The 9,257-nt window shown below is 45.4% G+C and overlaps 1 long non-coding RNA gene across 3 annotated transcripts; it reads left to right on the top strand.

Moving 5' to 3' along the window:
• On the top strand, positions 1 to 4,641 carry LOC123069947 (uncharacterized). 3 transcript variants are annotated; one of them, XR_006433240.1, is made up of 3 exons: positions 1 to 388; positions 1,690 to 1,817; positions 4,046 to 4,641. It is a non-coding gene; the product is annotated as an uncharacterized lncRNA (long non-coding RNA). The 3 variants fall into 3 exon arrangements; XR_006433239.1 differs by lacking the exon at positions 1,690 to 1,817 and having other exon boundaries at positions 1 to 414; XR_006433238.1 differs by lacking the exon at positions 1,690 to 1,817.
• Positions 4,642 to 9,257: the final 4,616 nt, after the last annotated feature.

Here is a 9,257-nt window from a genome sequence, read left to right on the forward strand (position 1 = left end):
CCAGCCACGGTATAGCTTGGCCAGGTTTCAACTGACGTAAAATTGTATCAGTACCTTCGTAAGATTACCTTGACGCTGGGAGGAGCCAGCCCACTCCTCAATGCCTTCGCTAATTAGGTGCTCACCTGCGAGCGGTTTCTACTTTGAACGTGGAGGGCGCGGTGAGCGGTGGGGATCGACGACGTGATGCTCGGCGGAGATTTTTGTCGCCCCTGTCCCCCTCTCCCCCGTACACTTGGCGATTAGGAGGCGACAGTGGCGGCAGCCGCGGTGGAGGGGCTGATGGGACGGCGATTTGGGCTGCGGCGGCGCCGACCACTGCAAATCCAGCCCTCCTCTGTCGGAGAAGGCGCCAGCGACAAGAAGATGGTGGTGACTGCCCTCCTCCGTACGGCCTGCTCTCTCTCTAACCTAGTAATATTTTTTTTCTCCTTGGTCTGGTTCTCCCATGATTTCTTCCTTCTTGGAGACTGATGCTTACAAATTGGATCGTAAAAGTTCCTCCTCCGTCTCTTTATTTAGACGTCTGCATGCGTATGCTTTCTAAGCTCTGAGATTTTTTTCCAACTTGCGAGTGATTTCTCGTGACTAGGAGCAGTCTCATCTGTGAAAGATCTACTTGCAGTTGTGGAATGATCCGATTTAGGCAGACTTAGTTGCAAGAGCTCGTCTTAGTAAATCAATTAGCCAACTTAGCTGACAGAAATTTAAAGGAGGTTAATCAGAATCTGATTTGCGTGATAGTATGCTGGAAAGCAACTTGTAGCCTGTTATTGCCAATGGCAAGAAGAGTACACATTTAATGCTTTAATACTGGTCTTGTTTCCTTTTGGAATAGGTTACTATTCCCTCCGTCCGGAAATACTTGTCATCAAAATGAACAAAAGGAGATGTATCTAGACGTATTTTAGTTCTAGATACATCCCTTTTTATTCATTTTGATGAAAAGTATTTTCGGACGGAGGGAGTACTTTATTATGTAGTTAGTTTGTTTACTGTTGGGTTCAAGCGAATCACTGTTCTCAAATTCATACTGTCCATTTGATTTTCACGGGATGGAAAGGGTCTGTCTCAAGTGCTAACCTGATAGAATAAACCTGAGGCAGTAACCCGTTTTGTATTTGAGCTCTTGGAATATAATTTCTACAATACTTAAATACATATTCATTGGGAAACAATTTTTTGCTCTTTAATCCACTTTGTATGTTTGCCCACTAGATATTTTAATGGATGAGAAGGAGCTGCTAAATTAAAGATTTTCAGTGTTTTTCTGTTATGTTGTAGTCTGGTGTGGCATGAGGTGAGAGAAAATGAAGGCATTAGGATGGTTATGCCATCATTGTGAACCTGCTGTTGTAGAAAGAAGGAAATCAGAAAGGGTAGAGCACAATAAAATGTGAAAAACAAGCTTCACACTGCAAGCAACAAAGAATCACACACCCCAAGAAGAAGTGTGAATCATCCAAGCCCAAGTAACCATGATCTGAATGTGCAATGTCACTGAATTGCTATAATGTTTTGTTCATTTTTGAGTTAGGAAAGCCACTGACATTGAGGCCGATCATACCTCTGAATAGATCAAAAATTTAAACCTTTTAGTGGCCTGATCTTGCTAAAGAACACAAATGTGTCATTTCTTAAACTTGAATTGTTCTAATAAAAATATGGATTTTCACTTTTGACCTGCAGTTGTTGACGGTCTCTATGTGGAAGGGTTCAGAACTTTCTCTAGGTGCAGACCTGAATACTAGTGGTACACACTTGCAACTAGCAAAATTTGCAAGATGCAGGGTCAGGTTTTCTTGTTTCAATGGATGGTAAATTTGTAGCTCTTTGTCTCATCCATCAAAACAATTCATACACCTGCAGTACACTAACCTTCTCAGTTTTGCTTCTCACATTTTTACATTGTGCTCAAGGCGAATGTTGAACGAATTTGTATGGTACGCTAGATTTCTTACATGGGTGGTTGGAAACCTTACATTCGTAGTTACTAACCCTCACCCAGCTTGTCAATATACAAGGATGCTGCAAATTCAAGTTAGATTTATTTCAATTGCCATGAGGTGGACGCTGATCCTCACCCAGCCTGTCAATTTTCACAGATTTTTTGGTTTAGCCCACCCTCAATCCAGGAGTTATCTCGTATAACAGGAAAGAATGATTGTTCATTGAGGTTATTGCTTGTTTGTTTTTTGTAGGAAAACCAGATGGTAATCTTCTTTTTTGACGAGTAATCATGCGATTCGATCTAGGCTCCTTCAATTTAGTTTATTCCGTAGCCATGGATACTGTAAAGAAGATCCACACCATCATCTTTGCTTATTTTTATATACTGTAAGGTGTTTGTTCGAACTAACCTATTTTCCTATCTTGCAAAGCTATCCATTAAAATATGGTTAATTTCTTCCCCATATTCTTTACCGCTGTAACACTAGATTTGATATGCATTTATGTAGTTCCATTTAATATTGATTCTATGATATGTGTCTGATGAATTATACCGAAAAAGGCTTTCGCCCCGCTTTATAAATAAAGCAAACCGCCACAAAACATACAACCGAAGCAAGTTCACACACACAAACCACCCGAGTCTCACAACACAGTAAACAGGTTCTGCTGAGGGCACAACTCAACAAGCCCAAAAGAAAGAAAGAAAACAACACACTCCAGGCGCAAGGAGTCTAGTCTGGATCCGGCGGGGGCGGAGGGGGCGGCGGCGACAGGCGGACGGCCATCGAGCGGAGGTCGGCGATGAAGGCGGAGATGGCGTCCCGGTCCAGGGGGTGGCTAAGCGGCCGCCAAAGCTGCAAGAAACCCGAGAGTTTGTAGAGAGCGTCAGTAGCGCGACGAAGGGGGTACGCTGGATCACAAGCTTATTGCGAACGGTCCAAAGAGTCCAGGCAAGAACCCCAACCTCAAGCCACCTAATGTGGCGAGAGGACGCGGGGGACATCTGGAGTTCAGCAAATAAGTCCGGGAAATTGGTGTGGCACCAACTTCCACCGACAACCTCGCGAAAACAGCTCCAGAGGAACTGGGCGGAGACGCAAGCGAAGAAAATGTGGTTCGAGTCTTCAGGGACCCCACAGAGCGGGCATATACCAGTGCCCGGGCCATTGCGCTTGCAGACCTCCACACCAGACGGGACCCGACCGCGAATCCACTGCCACATGAAGATGCGAATCTTCAGGGGGACGCGGGCGGACCATACCAACGATAGGGGGAGGGGGGCGGAGGAGGGGGCAATGGCCATGTACAACGACTTGGTGGAGAACTGGCCCGAAGGCTCCAGGCGCCAGCGCACAAGGTCCTGACTCCCATCCACCAACGGCTCGTGCAGAGCAACGCAATCAAGCAACTCACGCCAGGCGGCGGATTCCGCCGGCCCAAAGGCCCGACGGAAAGCAAGGCGCCCTAAGTCAAGAAGGGCCCTATCGACAGAAATCATGGGGTCGACGGAGGGGAGTATCTCTTTCACACTAATGTTAGTTGTGAACGAGCCTACTAGTTTCATGAACTTCAATTGCTTTTCAGGTTTTTACTTACAACGTTATTAACCTCAAATTGTTAGCTCCTTTTGTTTCATCACACAGCGATGAAGTTTAGTAACACGACTTCTAGTAGTATTAAGAAAATCCATGTTGAAGTGACTTAAGATGCGTGTGTTTTATTTTAGATAGCACTCTCTCGTGCCAGATTACTACACTTAGACAATGGCGTAAATAGTTAGAAGACACAGACTATTTCAATATGATGACTCCCACCATTGTAATTGGCACGACTTGTTTTGTTTCAGAGTTTTTGCTTTTTTTTTCTTGTTTCTCTGTATACTTTTGATTCATACCTGCAGCCTCTGTGTTATGTGTTCATGTGATTATGATTAATTTGGTACATAAAATATCTCTATGAGATATCTTTGATTTCAACACTACCAGTTTAGCATAGTGATGTTAATCCTATAGTGTTCAGTGTGCTTGTCTGTTGGGGGCCTCTACATGTTTGGTGTTATACTTCTGAGAACTAAAAATATTCTGTTTTTCAGGCATATGTACAAGTGGTTGACGGCTAATGTATGAGGGATAGAGAGTAATGTCTCTGTATTTATGGTTGGTATGAGTAATGTTAAATTGAAATTTCAGACCTTCTTTTACAAATAGCCAGTAGCAAAGTTCAGGTTTTGGTGAGAAGAAAAGTGAACCTAAAGGCTACAGTAAAATTAACAGTATACTACGTTGCTTCCAGGCCATGGATAAGAATGTTTTAGTCGCTATAGTCCTGGAGAGATGGCTGAACAAGTAACTTGATGGGAGATCTCTGGTCATCTGCAAATTAAGCTAATTGAAGATCAAGTTCGGCAGTACACACTTTTCGAGTTCGGTGGTACTCAGTTTTCAACTACAGCAGCACTCAGTTTTATAATAGTGATTTCTCGAAAATAATAGTGATTTCTAAAATGTTTCATGCCGCTGGTTACTTAGTGCTAAGTGGCATTCAATTGTCTGGACGAATTTTATTTGTAATCGTAAGGATGGATTTATTAGATAACTTTGTTATTTGTAATCGTAAACATGATGAACTAGACAATACCCCGCACGTTGTTGCGGGAGATTTGGTTATTAAAATATATTTGAGAAGATACATACATTGAAAGAATAAAGGCCGAAGAAAGGGAAGGAAAACTAACAATTGGAAACCATATTGTGCAACAGAAGTGCACAGAAATTGAATGTAATTAGAAATTATATTGCGCCTCGCGAGATCTGGCAGGAAACCTTTTCCAGTAGAAAAATAAATTGGGCATTCATACGCGGAGCTCGTGAAGAAGTACTAACTGTTACAAAATATATTAGTTTACAGAGGGAGTATCATACTGCATGTTTTCCTTCTAGAAATCTTTTCTTGCAACTAATACTAATTCTATGCATATAGGAAACTGCAATTTACCAAAGTTAGGATATCAGGTTAAGATAAATGGATGTAAAAATTGTCTTGGTACACTTCAGTACAAAAAAAAAACATGTATCACTTTTCTATCATGAGGGAATTGCCCTGCTTTGAGTACAACATAAAAATAGGTCTTGTAGTAAATGTTTTAAAAAATATGCATATGCATGTACAACATTTAAATTGTATGAAATATATTGTAATATGTACAATAAAGAGACGGTGCGATAGAGAAGACTCAGACCTGAAACTTTGCATAATACTATTTATTTTCAGGAAGACTTTGCATTACCACATGACAAAAAATGACAAAAGGGAAAATGACAACTCGTTAACGTAAAAATACTCTTTATCTTTAAGTTGGGATCTCCATTAGTTCCTGGTCGTTATGGCCATATGCAAAGAAAAAAAAATGAAAATCTTCTCGCTTGTACAGGTGGCTCGCTTCTAGGATTTGTTTGTTAAATCACAACTACTAAGTATGCTTCCCTTGCCTCTCCTCTCCTCAATTGGATGCGATTTCTGGTGTAGAGGATGGCGAACCCTATGCATTTGAGATTAGGTCTTCAAAACCAAATGCGTGCGTCCAGTTGAATTCAATAGCTCTTGTCCATTTACGTGGCCTTTAAATCTGACGATTGCTAAAATCTTATATTTTTTGTTAAACTACTGCTTTACCAACACCAATGATGAATTTATCTGGAATCTGCATATTCGAATTAGACCAAACACAATGACCCAAAATTCTGACCCTTCCCTCATAAAAATTCTGACCCTTCCCAAGTTCATAACCACTGCTACCGTCCCCACTCCCTGACCGACTGTTCAATCTGCCCCCATACATCCAGTGGCGAATCTAGGACGTAATTGCAGGGCAGGCTCAACTTCAGGGATACTAATTTTTCGGTGTTGGAAGCCATTTTATGCGCTGCACTTAACTACTAGTGTGCGGATCATTGGTGGTGTTTTTTTGTGTGGCAAATTTTGAGGGTAGGTTAGAGCCTACTGAAGCCTGTTGAGTAGAATTGCCACTGCATATATCCATAGCACCACCATCGAATGGATTCCCACTGTGCAACGACCGACGGTTGGAGTGGGAGAGCAGGAGGTGTGTGGCCCGTGTGTCGGGGCTTGGTAAGCCTAGGGTCAGGACGACACGATGTAAGGATCAGCCGATGGCTGCCACGGGGGTGGCGGCAGCTTGGTGGGGCCAGTTGAGTTTTAATTAGCGCGGGGGTCATCATCCCCGTCCTGCCAAACCAAACCAAGAAGATGGCTCACTAAGATATACACTGTCTTGATGTAAGACAGATATTGACAGAAGGTCCTCACAATAACAGATCAAATGAATGCATGACGGGACATAGATAAGTATGCATGTTATCTGGATGGAGAAATGGAGAAAACAAATTGCCAGAGCACTCACCCAAACGCTGCCGTGAATGGACGTTGGAGCAGGAGGCAGAAGGGAGAACCTTCTCCCGTGCAACCCCACCTCCGATGCATGGACCACCGGAATTGGACGCCGCTTCCTCTGGCTGCTCCTGGTCTGGACAGTCACTGAGCTCGGATGTCAAGCCTTCCCGGCTTTGAATTTGCTCGCTCGCACGCGATCTTGAGCCGCACATAACGGCCGGATGGCTGCCTTCTTCCCCCACCCGCCACCTCCAGAGAAGCAGGAGCTCTCCGGCCGTGACATCGCGTGGTCACATGGGCTACGGTGGCGCCGCGCAGCTGTGCAGCTCGTCCTGATGCTCTTTCGCCGCGATATGACGTTGTTGTTCCCAGTGCATCTCTGCAGCATACAGATGGAAAGCCATATGCTTGTAGGTAAAGTGTCGAAGGTGAAAAGTCAACATCCGCACGTATCCATGACCTTTGCGCTTCGGTGCTAATCTGGTATGTAAGCTCCAATTGAATATAGGGAGGTTACTGGGAGGGGAAGAGTTGTTCTATCACATGGAGATCATTTCACATGTGGGACGTCTCCGCCTGCTTCACAAAATAATGGAGACAAAACTGTTATTCTGTACATGTATGCGCGTGCGTTTCATAAAAGTTGCTGATGTGGCATGAGTGCTTACATGGAATGGTTGCATGTTTAGATGAGGTGGATAGGTTGCCTGTCAAGAGAAATATGATAGTGGGGATGAATTATTTAGGTATTATAGATTAGTGGCCTATGTTTCTCATGTTTACTGAAATTGCTTCCTACAGAACTGAGATAGTGATGGCATATGTTAGTTAAATCAATTACCAGTTTCCTACTCAGTGTACTCTGTAGGAACATAGGAATGCAACCTTATATAGCTTTTTTAAATCAGGAAACGCCTGCTGTAAGATATATTAATAGATCCAACATAAATACCAGGAACATAGGAATGCAACCTTATATATCTTTTTTAAATCAGGAAACACCTGCTGCAAAATTACAGGAAGATGCGCCAGATTAGTTCCTCGCTTCACAACTCATTCCGTAAGATTATGGCAACATCAGTTGATTCTGTACTGCCACCACTTTTGTGCGCCATATAGGTTGACATGCACGAAGTAAATTACTGGCATGTAGGAGGTAATATTATGGTGCTCCCTTTTGGTTTACGGAATAAAAGTTCCTTTTCCAGACTGTAATTTTACCCCACATAGTTTTATTTCTTATTTTTTAAATCCGACCGTGGGAGACGGCTGGGGTGAGGAATAAGAATTCCTCACCCAAGGTGATGAATAGCTATATATATATATATATATATATATATATATATATATATATATATATATATATATATATATATAGAGGGTGGGTCTATTATGATAACACCCTTAAGAGTCTTATTCTGCACACCGCTTTCTTATTCTGATAACACCTCCGATCGAACCTGGTAGCTACAATCTCTTCCCCACCTGGGCGCCGCACCACCTCCAACCACCTTAACCCCAGCCCCAACCCCACGTTCTTCATCCCTCTCCCTGCCCCGCACCCCCTCACCCCCAGCCCACCTCCTTCCTCTCCCCGCTTCCCCAACCTTCTTCCTCCCCGCTCCCTCCGCTTCCACCAGCCCCAGCCGTGGCCTGAACCACCGGATTCGGCTGCCAACAGCCTCCGGCGCGGTCCCAACCATCGGATCCGGCCGCCACCAGCCCCAGGCACGACCTCAAACCGCTGGATCCGACCACCACCAGCCCCCAACGGGGCCTCAAACCGCCGGATCCGGCCGCCATCGGCTCCTGGCGTGGCATCAACCATTGGATCCCGGCCACCATCGGCTCCCGGCGCGCCTTTAAACCACGGGAATCGGTCGCGACGGCCATGAATGCGGCAACCAACCCCCCATCTTCCCTCGGCCGTCTCTGGACTGCATCTCCATCACCGAAGGGCTCCCCTCTCCTCTGACCGAATCCGCCCATTCTCGAGGTGTGACGCCGTTCCCCGATGCCGACGAGCTGCATCGCCTATTCCCTGCTCACCCTCGTTCTTGTCTTCATTTGCAGGTCGCCCGTCCAGGGCATGTGGTCCACTAAGTGGTGGTAGGAGGCCACGGGCAGAGAAAAAAGAGGTAGGAGGGTTCTCCTCCGGCGCCGCCCTCATGGAGGATCCAACGAGATCCTTCGCGCCCAGTCTACGTCGCCACCAACCAGCACTGATCTGGTTCCCCCCACGCCCCTGCCTAGATGAGATGTTCTTTCTGTCGTGGCCCTGCCTTGCCCTGCTGCCCTGCATCAGCCCCGCGGCGGAGCTCTCCTAATCTGCGCCGCCCCACTCCCCTCCTGTGTGGAAGCCGCTGCCGTGGTGTGCAGTGCAACCGTGGCTGTGCTAGCTCATCCCCGACGGCGTGCGGTTCGGTGCGTGGGGTCATGTGGTTCGGCGCCCGTGGATGTGTTGTTCTTTTTTTTGGGGGGTAAGCACGTTGCAAAAATTGCAGTGCGGTTTAGCGACGGTGGAATTGCGGTGTGGTTCGGCGCGCGTGGAGGTGCAGCTCGTCCACGGGAATCTTGTGTTCTTTTCTTGTCAAAAAAATTATGCTTGACGAGGCCACAGGCGCCCCCGACAAAAGCAGTACTGATGGCGACGCCGTGCAGCTCATCGGCAACATGCGCGTGGTTTTGCACATAGCAGCGTGTAGTTCGGTAGCCACCTAATACACAACAGTACAGTTGGATCCCATGGAGTTTCAGATGCTTATTTCAGCGTTCATATTTGTAGTGCAGTGCGTATTCGTGGAAACCAAAAAATGGTTGTTTATTCTTGATGCTTTTTTTTGCGTTAAAAAACTTGTTATGCCTTAAGCAGTGCAGTTAATTGTTGGATGTTG

Source organism: Triticum aestivum, chromosome 3B (genome assembly GCF_018294505.1).
Source record: "Triticum aestivum cultivar Chinese Spring chromosome 3B, IWGSC CS RefSeq v2.1, whole genome shotgun sequence".
In the NCBI taxonomy this organism is placed as follows: Eukaryota; Viridiplantae; Streptophyta; class Magnoliopsida; order Poales; family Poaceae; genus Triticum; species Triticum aestivum.